Source organism: Pinus tabuliformis, chromosome 4_2 (assembly GCF_031772625.1).
Source record: "Pinus tabuliformis cultivar Carrire ecotype Pingquan chromosome 4_2, CPIR1, whole genome shotgun sequence".
Taxonomy (NCBI): Eukaryota; Viridiplantae; Streptophyta; class Pinopsida; order Pinales; family Pinaceae; genus Pinus; species Pinus tabuliformis.
In genome coordinates, this window is record NC_142304.1 from 923,094,682 (window position 1) to 923,108,557 (window position 13,876).

Consider the following 13,876-nt stretch of genomic DNA (forward strand, 5'->3'; position numbering starts at 1 on the left):
ACCATTCTGAGAGTAAATCGCCCTCATCATCTTCCCCGACTTCCCCATTACATTTAAATCAAGAGTCAAAAGTCGCTCGAGTATCAACCGCTGCTACACACCCTGATATTTCAGAACAATCTACCGTTGAACTTCCTGAAGTCGAATCCCTGATTCACAAACCTCAGCGATTTTCCATTTCTCCTCATTGGTTTGATAAATCTCAAGGTAGCGTGACTTCGCAGTACAACCCTGATCATCCCCTGACCAGGCTAAAGAGTGAAAATTTTGGTGTCCAGCCAACTGAATTACCTCTTCCCACCAGGAAAAGAGCGAGGAAATCACCGCAAGACTCTGACAGTGAGACTCTTTCGGCTGCATCATCCATCTCAACTACTTCACCGCGAAGTCAACCATCCACACCTCCACTCCAGATCATCATCCATCCATCCACTGGAACTCCCACAACCCCTCTTCAATCATCTACAATCGTAGTATCCTCATCCTCCCAGCCACATGGATCATCTTCTGCACTTTCCTCTGTTAGCAATTCAACAATGGCCCAGTCTCCATGGAATAACCCTGGGGCAGTCTTAATGCCTGCACCCTTAAGTCAAATACCGGCCCATCCTGAGAGATGGCTGCCTAAATTCAATCTCGAGGCAGGCATGCTAGCAAAAGAGCACATAAACAACTTCATGCTTTCCATTAATCTCAATGGAGTCACTAATGAAGATGTTGTCGTTCGGCTTTTTTCCCTATACACTACAAGGAACAGCCGAATCATGGTACTTTTCATTACCCTCCGGATCTATCACAAGTTGGGACATCTTCCAGGACCAATTCCTAACCAAGTTTGGTGATGACAGGTCGACGACAACGTTAATCAATGACCTATCCAATCTTAAAGCCGAAGCTAGAGAGCCTATTAATGATTTCACTTTACGGTTCAACAAAATCTTCAACAAAATTCCTACTTCTTCCCATCCCAGTGAAGAAGTACGATGTGAATGGTATATTACCGCTCTGCCATCGAACATAGCAATCTTCGTGGATAGGGAAAATAAAATAACCTTAGCTGATAACATGAAAGAGGCGATAGCAGTAGAGAAACGAATAATAGCCCTGGAAAAGAGATCCGCGATAGAGGAACGTAAGTCCAAAAAAGTCACCTTTAAGGAAGACTCCAAGAAGAAACAAGCAAAAGATCCTTTTGATTTGGAAGGATTGTAGAAAGTTCTAAAGACCATGTCCAATGAGATGGTCAACATAAAAAAGCAAGTATCAGAAACTTCTTCGAAAAAGCCCTACAGAGCTTTTAAAAGAGGTCCTTCAACGGATACAAAGCCACCCAATGCCATTTCAAATGCTGAATCCGAGGAAGACGAAGAGGAAATTGCCACTGAAGGGCAGACGGATGATGAAGAAGTTGTGGAATTACAAGGAATGTGGGATATTATCCTCCCACAAGAAGAAGATCAAGAAGTATTTTCAGTTAGCACACGAAGCAAAAATCAGCTTGATCCTCCCCAAACTACCCCTAAGCCGAAGAGCGCAAGCTCTGCAACAAAGGATAAAGTCGCAACCAAGAAAATGATATCTAAAGCGACTCAAACTAGCCCATTCCAAGCAAATGAAACGACTCCATCGAAAACACTAATAGTGTCGGATGAAATGGAGTACAGTATTATTGATGACATGAAGAAGACTAGGGATAATATCACCCTTTACGAACTGAGCAAGTTGAAACATCAACAGAAGATAATGATGAAAGAATTACATGCCGTGCTAGTTGCACCTTTTCCTGCCACTGTACCTTAATTGGAGGAAGATCAAGATCTCACACTCCCTCGTTTCTCCTTACTTATGAAATCTTCAATAAAAATGTGCACAATTGTTTGGTAGATTCCGGTGCTTCATCGAATATTTTACCCAAATCTATATGTGCCAAGTTAAATGTTCAACCACAGAAATCCGCAGTGCGCATAGTTCAGCTAGATCGATCTCAGGTCGAATTGATTGGCGAACTAAATCAAGTAACCATAAGATTGTCATCCAACCCGAAGGTATGTCAGGTTATTGACATTCTAGTTGCTGATATCCCAGAATTCTATTGATCCGGATTTAAACAGGAACGCAATAGATTACAGAGATAACCATAAATACAGAGATGCGATAACCATAAATACAGAGATGCAGCGGAAATAATACTTCATTTCATTAATGGAAAATACCGAAATATGCTTACAACCAGAAATGGAAATAAACCAGCTAGGGCGATGGTAGCTTATCTCTGAGAAGAGATGTGCGGCTACATGCCTCTGAACTGTTCCGAACTGTATTACAATGAGGCTCGAAGGCCTATTTATTGTTGAGAAACAATGGAAAACCCTTCACATCCCGAAACCTAACCCTAGAAGAGGAAACACCAAATTGTGGGCCCCGTTTGGGTAAATTGGTACATCAATTTCCCGGGGTCGTAACTTTGGCATACGATCTCCGTTTGACGCGTACGATAGCTCGTTAGAAAGATCTATCCGAGTACTACCACTTTGGGAGGCAACATCGGTCCATAGACCCATGTTGCCCCAGAATCCCAAAAAAACGTCGTTTAGGGCCTCAAAATGGCTCCGGAAGTTCAGGACCCGAAAAACTGCTAAAAATAGTAAATTGTGCTACAATTTAGGAAACTGAAAGAGCTGAAAGAGACAGTTGTGGGGGTCCAAATGGGTTGGTGGGTGGCCACCAACATCCACCTGGATCATTCCTCCCCCCTTAGGAAGCAATGGTCCCCATTGCGTTGAGTTCCTCCATCTGCTGAACTTGTCCTGCAATCTCTGATGTGTCCAGAAATGGTGGAAAGCATGGTCGACGATGGTCCACATTGAATACCCGGTGCAAGCGAAGGAATGGAGGAATGTTGTGCTTCAAAGCATTGTTGCCCATAGCCTTGGTACTACTGTGAGGACCATGTCGGAGTGGTCGAAGCTTCTGATGGGCTCTTGTAAGGCGTTCTTTCTGCAGATGTAACCAAACTTTGTTGCCCACCTGAAACTTATGTGGTACCCCTGTGGGTGAGGAGAAGTTGTTCCTGTGTTCTGCCATGACCGTATCCCTTTGCTGCTGCTGCTGCATGGAGGAACCCTTTACAGGGGTCATGGATGTAGCAACAATCTTCCCCTTATTTTGGGAGTGAACCAGACAGATGAATTTCCTGGTCTGTGATATGAGCTTGCTGCCTTTCTTGGTAGTGATCAAAGATGTGGCGGTAGGTGGGGCTACCTCTGGTATCCTGTATAATGAATTATTCAAAGAAATAATGACAGCACGAGGCCTGGACTCATACACAGCATGTCGCCTCCACAAGTATGGTTGGCCTAATAATACATCGCAAACATCCAGAGGTGTAACATCACACAATACCTCGTCTGTGAAGGGCTTGATGCTGTAGGGAAGGCGGCACTGCTGGCGAACTTTCAGATCTCGTCCTTCGTGAAGCCACCCGATACTGTATGGCTGCGGGTGTGGTGTAGTCGGTAGGCCCAACCGCTTCACGACCTCTGCTGAAACCAGGTTCTTTTGGCTGCCACTATCGACAATGAATTGTAGCGGCGAACCCTTCACCCACATCTGTGAGTGGAAAAGACGCTCCCCTTCCTCTGGATTTTCGGGCTCATCTTTCTGGATCTTGGCGGTGGCAACAGTGGCACTGGGATCTGCATCAATGATCTGCTTCCCTTTGCCATTCCCCTTGTCGGGTTCTGGCTCAGGGTCGGAACATGCATCTGATTTGGAAGCCTTCAACTCAGCCACCAACGATTGCTTGGTCCGACACTCGCTTGTGTTATGAGTGGGACTCTTGTGGAACTCACACCACTTTCCTGTGTCCTTTTTCGGCTTCGTGGTATTGTTCTTTTCTTGCGGCCTCGACGGGTTGTCTTGGGTTACCCCGCCTTGGCTTTGTCCTTTGGGCTTTGGATTTGCAAATCCAAAGTCTCGCTTCTTCTGTTTGAACTTTTCCTCGATTTTGACAGCATATCGGTATGCTGTGCCGAGTGAGGAGATGTTCAAGAACCCCATCTCTTCCTGAATGTATCTGTGTAGGCAGCCGCGGTATTTGAGTACCAGATGCAGCTCAGAATCTTTGATACCCAACTGTGTGCGAAGGGTATGAAAAATGTTTGTGAACTCCGACACATTTTGGTCTCGTCCCTGCCGCAGTGTGGTCCATTTGATGTATTTGTCCTCATAGCTTCCGACAGGGTAGTATTGCTCCTTGATGGCATCCCGAAAGTCATTCCAAGTGGGTGTGGCTGAAAATAGTGAGCCTGTACTTTCATCCTTCTGCTCGCAGTAGGTTTCCCACCAGTCCTTGACATGGGGGGCTACTTTGAGAAGAGCGAAAACAATCTTTTCCCGACTTGAAAATTCATGAACAGAAAAATACCCATCTAGCAGATTTAACCATTTATCTACGGCATCTGTGTCTATTTGACCCTCGAATATGGGGATTTCAAAATTAACTTGTACCTTAAACGGCGCAGCGTTTCCAGAGTCGCTGTTGGAAGCCGATGCGTCGCCTCTGGGTAGCCGCTGAAGGATCTGCGCAAAGCTATCCATCATCGCGTTCCTTTGCCGCTCGAGCGCTTCTTCGAGCAAGATTTTGATAGGATCTCCTGCCCCCTCGTCTTTCTTCTCATCCGCCATGGGAGGCCGTCGGGATTTGCGAGGCTGGTCTTGCAAAGGTTCGACCAGTTCAAGCCCTAACTCCTTATATCCCGACCTCGTTGGGGACATGCAAAGAAAAACAGAGAAAAAAGCAGACCGCTCTGATACCACTGATCCGGATTTAAACAGGAACGCAATAGATTACAGAGATAACCATAAATACAGAGATGCGATAACCATAAATACAGAGATGCAGCGGAAATAATACTTCATTTCATTAATGGAAAATACCGAAATATGCTTACAACCAGAAATGGAAATAAACCAGCTAGGGCGATGGTAGCTTATCTCTGAGAAGAGATGTGCGGCTACATGCCTCTGAACTGTTCCGAACTGTATTACAATGAGGCTCGAAGGCCTATTTATTGTTGAGAAACAATGGAAAACCCTTCGCATCCCGAAACCTAACCCTAGAAGAGGAAACACCAAATTGTGGGCCCCGTTTGGGTAAATTGGTACATCAATTTCCCGGGGTCGTAACTTTGGCATACGATCTTCGTTTGACGCGTACGATAGCTCGTTAGAAAGATCTATCTGAGTACTACCACTTTGGAAGGCAACATCGGTCCATGGACCCATGTTGCCCCAGAATCCCAAAAAAACGTCGTTTAGGGCCTCAAAACGGCTCCGGAAGTTCAGGACCCGAAAAACTGCTAAAAATAGTAAACTGTGCTACAATTTAGGAAACTGAAAGAGCTGAAAGAGATAGTTGTGGGGGTCCAAATGGGTTGGTGGGTGGCCACCAACATCCACCTGGATCATCTATGGCTTAATTCTTAGCAGGGATTGGTCAAAGAAACTCCATGGATACTTCGCAACCGATTGGTCGCACATGTGGCTGCCCTACAATGGTAAACCGAATCAAATAAAAGTTGAAAGAGAGCTACAGCAGAAGTACATAGTAATGGAGTTAGAGGGAGAAAATGAACCAGTAGCGTATAACAGCAGCATCATTGGCAATTACTCGGTAGACTCTTTCCTCGGCAATTTCAATGCTCATGCATCACCCTATTTAGAACACTCTGTTTTGTCCCAAGTCCAAAATTTTTCTCGAACTGATAGTTCGAAAGGTATCAATTTTTTAGATAAACCTGTAAATAAATCTGTGTTTTGGAAATTATTTTTTAATGGCTCTAGATCTTGTTAGCCTCCTGTTGCAACAGGGTATCATTTTTCATGATTGACATTTTTAGATGCCAAATATGTCATACTTTGCAAGCTGCAGTGTTCCATATTTCCAGAACAGACCAAAGAAGAAAGCCATGAAGTGTGCTAGTCCAAATGACACTACTGATTCCATTTTTGAGGAGTTGTCCCAGTTTTGAAGAGTTTTCATTTAAGGGAGGTCCAAACAGTCTAATCTTGGTCTCCCCAGGTTTCAAATTTCCTGTTGTAGAATATAGAGAATGCATCTGTCCAAACAGTTTAACCTTGGCAGATTTTGTAGATAGGTAGAGAATCAAAGGGACCCAACTGTTTAATATAGGCCCTGGCAGAAATAAGTGCAGATTTAGATAGGAAACATTCAAAAGAAAAATTGTAATTCTGGGTCTGCAAGTCTAAGTGCACCCAAATCAGAAAAGAAGAAAAAATGTTAGGAAAGTAGGATGGGTAGGTAGTTGTGGTTGCAGAAAGGTGATTTATGATCAATTTTGTGTTTCAAACTATTTTATCTTTACAGATCACATTGAAGGCAGTTTTCATTCAGAAAGAGATCAAAGCTGGACATCACTAACTTCCCCTTCTTCTAATTCCCCAAGTCACTTACTAACTCCCCAAAGAGGACAAGATCTGCTTGAGCCTCTTAGCTTCATCATCATCCATATCAGTTGCCTTGGCGAAGATCTGCTTCACTCAAGGACTTCATCTCTTTGCAAATTCTTTTCCCCAAAATTTAGCCTAAGGTCCCCGACCATAGCGTTTGCTTATCACCTTCATATTAACTATTAACAGTGTTATATAACTACCTAGCAGTCTTCCCCTTCCCCTACTAAAGCTATGTACATATAACTCCCCTATGTAAATATCCCCTCCCTGGCAATATAGCCATATTTTTTCTAAGTCTGGGGAAAAATAGTCCATCTGGGATTTTTTTTAGCCCATCCGAGTCATAACAGGGGTTAGATGACACCTAGTCATGCTAACAACCTATTCCCTAGCCCTAAAACCCTCAAAAAACCCCCCTACTTCGCCCCCAAACCAAAGTTCTGTACATAAAATCCTAAACCTGCGCGCATTTAACCCATATTTTGTCCCTTACCCTAAGTCCCAACTGTAAATATTAATCGCGCCCGTTTCAAAAACCCGAACCCACTTTCCCTAAGTCATAACCCACCCGCGCGCATATATTAAAAACAGAATATTCCTGTGAATATTCCCCGCCCTAACTACCCGCCACCTCGCGTCTGCCGCCGACCGTTGGATTGCCCGCCCCGCAGATCAACGGTGGGCCGGCCGTCTCATCCCCGAACTGCCCGAGCTTTAGCGTCCGGGAGATGGGTGGTATTACCGCCGTACCTCCCGCCACGCGTCAAGCGTTGGGCTGTGGCGGAGCCCCCCTCACGAAACCACCATCTCCAAAAAGCGGTGCGCCATAATACCCCTTACCACCTCCTGCCCTGTGACGTTGTCGCTTACATCACCCCCTTGCCCAATCACTGCGACACGTCAACCGCCTGCATGGCCTCCCGCCACCGTGTCGCCAAGTCATCTGCCTGCGTGGCCTCCTGCCACCGTGTCATGCCACATCATCGTCCGTACATGATGATGTCATGCTGATGTCATCCTGCCACGTCATCGCTGACATCACCCGCCATACAACGTCACATCATGCTGATGTCATCAGCACTTTTTCTGGCACAAAGGAGCAAAAGTCGCACTTCGGAGCCCCGGAATCCAATTCTGAGGCAGTTTTTGATGAGCGCAAATCGCTCATCGCAGGATTTTTTAGGCTGAAATGGAGAATCTTCAGGGAATCTTCAGGGAATCTTTCCATTATGCAGCCCCAAGAAGCCCGAAAAGGCGCAAAAGGACCCGTTTTCTTTGCGAAAGCATTCAGGAAGAAGCAGAAGCCAGTTTTAAGGGAACAGAGGCCGAGCAAAGGCCATTAACTTGTGATTAGACCCGCATCACATCAGAATAGCAGTCCAGATTTTGTCAAAGAGTATCAGAAGAAAGAAAAGACACCAAAGAGTATCAGCAAAGATTTTTTAGGGGCTCGAAGCACCTGTACATTAATGAAGCCCCAAAAAGTCAAATCAGGCATCATCAGCCCATCCTTGCCTTCAAATCACAATTAAGGCATTCAAAGCCACAAGACAGCAAAGAAGCAGAAACCCATGCACATTTATTTCAAAAGCACCTGCACCAAGCCACCAAGGACTACATAAGTTATTCAGTTTGATACGGCCGCCCCAGCGCAGCCTGAGATATTTTCATGCATTTATTTCAGATAGGAGTAGGTAAATTAATTATTCTTTATGACCTGATTAGGTCAAGATGTAATAAAGAACTCTGTGGATAGAAAGTTTTGCCCTATATATACCACCCTCTGTATAGTTTTAAGGGTTGGTCGATTGAGAATTTTCACTAGAGACTCGCACTGTATACCTGACTGTTTCTATAATCAAAGATTGCAGAAAGCTTGGAGAGCAAACTGTCTGTTGTGAATGAATGTTTATGGAGATATGAAGATGGAATTCTTGTGCTGCAGCCTGAAGCAATAAGTGCATCTTACCTCTGTTTTATTGTTATCACTATCTAAATAGCAGAAAGAAAGAATAGCCTAGAATTAGTTTAAATACTCTCTATGCTCAATTTCTGCTATTTCTTTATGTTTTCCTCTGATTGAATTGGTTATGAATATGAATTCCTTCTGGCTCATGTTTACCTCGATTCACCTATGTTTGCCAATTACCTAGGGATTCTTAACTGCCCCTAGGTAGCGCCTTGTCATTTTCCCTTGTTAAGCATAATTGAGAGATTCTTAACTGCCTCTCATTACTTAGCACTTCTTTCCATCCCTTAGGCCTGAAACATTGTATCATGCTCAGCTATCTTGCTCCATTTTCCCTCGCTGTTATTAAGGAAAATCATCAGCAGTTTTTCTCCTCGACTCCACGCCCAATGGTTCGAAACCCCTAGACTATGCTTTCCCTCTCTACCTGAAATATCAATTTTCCCACCAAAAATAAAACAAAAACCCTCTGAACTCGAGACCTAGCCTAAAATCCTTTTCAAACAAAGCTAAATCTAAAAGAGAGAGCCCTCTCTGATTGCAGGTTGGCTAGAACCTGCAGTCCAAAGTTGGTCTGTGGTTACCTCGGCCGTATCCTTTTCCAGAGCTTAAGGACAACCTGAGTGATAACATAATGGCGACTCCGCTGGGGATCTAATCCTCAGAAAGTTTTATTAATTAAGTTGGAAGACTCCACTAGGGAACTTCCTCAGATAGTTTCACGAAGAAGGTAAGAAAGCTCTATTGAGACCATAAATCAAACTTTCCAATTGATGTTTATCTCTCGAAACTACAAATGAAGCCTGAATGTCAGCCAGGAAGCCTTTGAGACTGTTTGTTCTTTGCATTAATAGGAGTAAATAAATGTTGCTTCAGTCAATTTTCATGCTAGTTTTAAGTTACAAACAAGTTGTCTCAAATTTTAATTAGTCCCTTGTCGATTACAAAAACATTCCCAGGAAAAATACCCAAAAAACAATTCAGAAGTTGGCTCCCAAGAAAAATCCACGATATACAAGGTCAAATCCAGACCCCAACCCTCCAGCTGTTTTTGAAAACCCTAATATAATCCCGAAAATCCTTAGGAAGCAAGAAGGACAGGAAGATTTTGCTGATTTGAGCCCTGAAACAACTTACCCTAGCTGTTTTCCGACTCCTGTCAAGGTTTTGTTCCATTCAACCCCTATTTCCATCAGTTCATCATCTACATCCCGTAGTACTCCTTCCACACCTTCATTCACTGCACATACTGACACCACTGTTGTTTCCAGCGTTCCAGTTACTCCTGTGATCCCCGTCACTCCAGTTGTTCCACTTATCCCCATTGTTCCACTTATACCTGCCAATATGGCTAATAGATATGCACCCCTGCAATTACCTGCTAATGCTGGGGCTTTACCTCAAGAGTACCAATCGAAGATCACTTATTTTGATTCCACCGGTCCTTTCACAGCCATTCAGCATACCAAAAAGATGCAGGACTATTTTGAAAACTATGAGATAGACGATGATAGTGTAAGGATGAGAATTTTTGTTCAGAGTTTGACAGGTGATGTAAGAACTTGGTTCAGATCACTTGCTGCAAATTCCATAACCACCCCAGATGAGCTTTACCAATCCTTTACCAATAGATGGGAGAAAAAGAAAGACCCCTTGCACACACTAGCTGAATATGATACGATCAAACGAGGTCCTCAAGAGACTGTTTTGGAGTACTGTGCAAGATTCAATAATGTATATAACGCAATACCACAGAACTTAAGGCCTCCACCCGATCTGGCCTTGTACAAATTTCCTGATGGATTCGACCCGGATATGGCATACCAGTTAAAAGAAAGAGCTCCTCAAACCCTTGCGGACATGCAAAATGTTGCTGTCAGCGTAGAAGCCAATTTAATTGCCAAAAGAAACAGAGCTAGAATGGAAAGAAGAACCACCTTTAAAGAAGAACCCTCAGCCTTTGACCAGAAGCTTGATGCTATCATCAATGGCCTGCAAAGGCTAGGAGAAAGAGTAGAAAATGTTGAGAGAAAAGCATCATGGGAAGGACAACAGTCTAATACCATAAGGAACCCAAATTTTAGAAAAACACAGAACACAAATGCTGGTAGGCCTAACCAAGACCATGATATAAGACCCCCTTTCCAAGATAATTATGTTGAAGGATCCACTTCTAGTCAACCCATAGAAGACACTCACATGAACTTAATGGATCTAAAGGGTGAGCATCAAACTGTCCTGTCCCAAGAAGACCAAAATGAACCCGATTACAATCAGTTTCAGACTAAGTCTGGCGAGTCTTTTGATTTTAAACAAGGCTATGATACCGCTGTGTATGAGGTACACAAACAATATAAGCTGAGAACTAGGACCATTGACATTTCTGAACCTAGTAAAACAAAGGATGGCAAGTAGCCCAACAAGATTAAAAACAAGGCTGTCATAACAGAACCAGCTGATATACCTGTTCCAAACCCGCATCAAGTGACTGTAGAAGACATAACAGACTCGCAGCCTTCGGTTGAGCAGCCTTTGCCACCTTCTTCCTCAAAAGAAAATTCAAACAGTATCCCAAAAAGCACTCCTGAAACTGAAAAACCGCAAGAAAAAACTTCCCATAACGCTGATAAACAAGAGCAGATCGCTGAGAATTCAAATGAAACAGAAAAAACTGCCATTGTCAACACCAAAACTCCACTGGAAAAGCCATTTAACTTAGAGGCAGAGATAGGAAAACTCAAGATATCCATTCCTCTTTCAGAACTGGCTAAACACGATGTATATAGGCAAAAAATTCAAAGGTCACTTCAAATTCCAGAAAACAAGGATGATGTAAATGTTTTAGACGATACCCCAGAGCTGCTATTTGGCCCAGAAGTTAACGGAAAATCAACAAATGGACCTGTCCCACCTTTTTATGTCAGTTTGCATATACATGACAAAGTTTTTGCACAATGCTATGTTTGACTCAGGGGCATCGCACAATCTTATGCCCAAAGCAGTTACGGAAAAACTAAATCTTGATGTTACAAGACCTTACAAAGATCTGTACTCATTTGACTAAAGTCAAGTGAAATGTTTAGGCCTCATCAAAGACTTGTGTGTCTCCTTAGTCCAATATCCCAACAAGACCATCCTCATGGATGTAGTAGTTGCTGACATCCCACCAAAATACGGTATGCTCCTATCAAAGATCATGGGGAGCAAAGTTACAAGGATCCCTTCAATTAGACCTTTCCTACGCCACCATTTCAGTCTTTGGGCAACCAAAGAGACTGTACAGAGAAACGCTGATGAAATATGTGGTGAGTAGTGAGAGAAGGCCTGAAAATTTTCCCATTTACTCAATCCACTCTGATATGGATTCATTTATTTTGTTTAATCATGATACAAATGTTTCAATTGATAATGAGCCCTTCGCTTTAGAGCAACAAGCACACATCAACGAAGAGTCGGTTGCAAATACCCACGAAACTGTCACAGCAGCCAATGCAACCAGCCTACCAAAAGAAGTTCCCGAGAAAGAAATTTTAAATCTGCCCAATCCTAAAACATCTCAATCTCTTGATACTGACCATAAGCAAGAAATCACATGGTATTTAGAGTTTGATGGCTTTGTCAATAAGTTAGGAGCAGGTGCAGGTGTCTGGATTCAAAACACATACAATAACCATGCAGAAGGCCATGCCTACAGACTGAACTTCAAATGCACAAATAACATGGCAGAGTATGAGGCTCTGCTTTTAGGCCTTAAACTGCTAAAAACTCTAGGAGCTGTAAAAGTGTCTATCTTAGGTGACTCTGACCTAGTTATACAACAGATGAAAGGTAATTTTGTTACCAACGACAACAGAATAAGAGCCTATAGAACTGCTGCTACTAACATACTCTAGGCATTCACTGAATTCAAGCTTGACAAGATTTCCAGAAATCACAACATTCATGCACACAGCCTAGCCAACTTTGCTAGTACATGTAAGCTTCCTTTTGACCCAAACCATCACTTCACGGCTGAAATAAAACATAGGCCTACTGTCCCAAACAACGTTAGAGATTGGCAAGTATTTGAAAATGATGCCCAAATTAACAGTTTCCTTACCCTCGAGCATGAATTTTCAAATATTAACATTGACATGGATGTTATGACAGATACAGAACACCAAACAACTGAAAATCAGCAAGATATAACAGCAGCAGCAATCAAGAAAATCCTGAAACCGACTGTTTTTGACAAAGAAAACATAGAACAACTGAAACAAACACAGATAGAAGAGATAGACAAAACAGAGGCAGAGGTCATTGACTTGAAAGATAATTTTTTGCCTGCTGGCCTAACCCCATTAGAAGATATGTTTGATGCTAATGACGTGCCCAGAAAACCAAAATTGCAGCCCATAAACACTGAAATAGAAGAACACAACATCGGGACAGTAGAAAAGCCAAAAATGATCAAACTGACCAAAAATTTACCACCAGATCAAAATCCCAAGTATATTGACTTATTCAAAGAGTTCCAAGATGTATTTGTTTGGAGCTATGAGGATCTGAAATCCTATGACACCTCGGTAATTCAACACACCATTCCTTTAAAACCAAACCAGAAACCCTTCAAGCAGAAACTTAGAAGAATTAACCCCATGCTTCTTCCCCCGATTGAGAAGGAAGTAAAGAAGATGTTTGAAGCAGGCATCATAGCACCCATCAAATTTTCCGAATGGGTGTCCAATCTGGTTCCTACAAGAAAAAAGACAGGTGAAATCAGACTTTGTGTAGATCTCAGAAATTTAAATCACGTCTCCCTAAAAGACCATTACCCTTTGCCTAAAATGGACCACATATTGCAAAGAGTAGTGGGATCATCTAGAATCTCTTTGCTAGATGGTTTTTCAGGTTTTAACCAAATACTTGTTCACCCAGACGATCAAGACAAAACTGCTTTTACTACACCCTGGGGAACATTCAAGTATGTAAAGATGCCATTTGGTCTTAAAAACGCTGGTGCTACCTTTCAACGACCAATGGATATTGCTTTCGCCAAAGAAATACATGACTTCCTAGTTGTCTACCTTGATGACTTAACCCCATTCTCCAAATCTGATGAAGAACACCTCAAGCATCTTAGGCAATTTTCATGACATGTAGGAAATATGGCATTTCCTTGAACCCCAAGAAGTCTCTGTTTGGCCTTGAAGAAGGCAAATTACTTGGCCACATCATATCAAAGGATGGGATCAGAATTGATCCTGAAAGAATACAAGCCATCCTCCAAATCCCATTTCCAATAAACATTAAAGAGCTACAAGCATTCCTTTGGAAAATCAACTTCTTGAGAAGATTTATTCCAAATCTAACTCAACAGATAAGATTGTTAAGCAACATGTTAAAGAAGGATGCGAAGGTAAAATGGTCTCTTGAAACCAAGCAATCATTTGA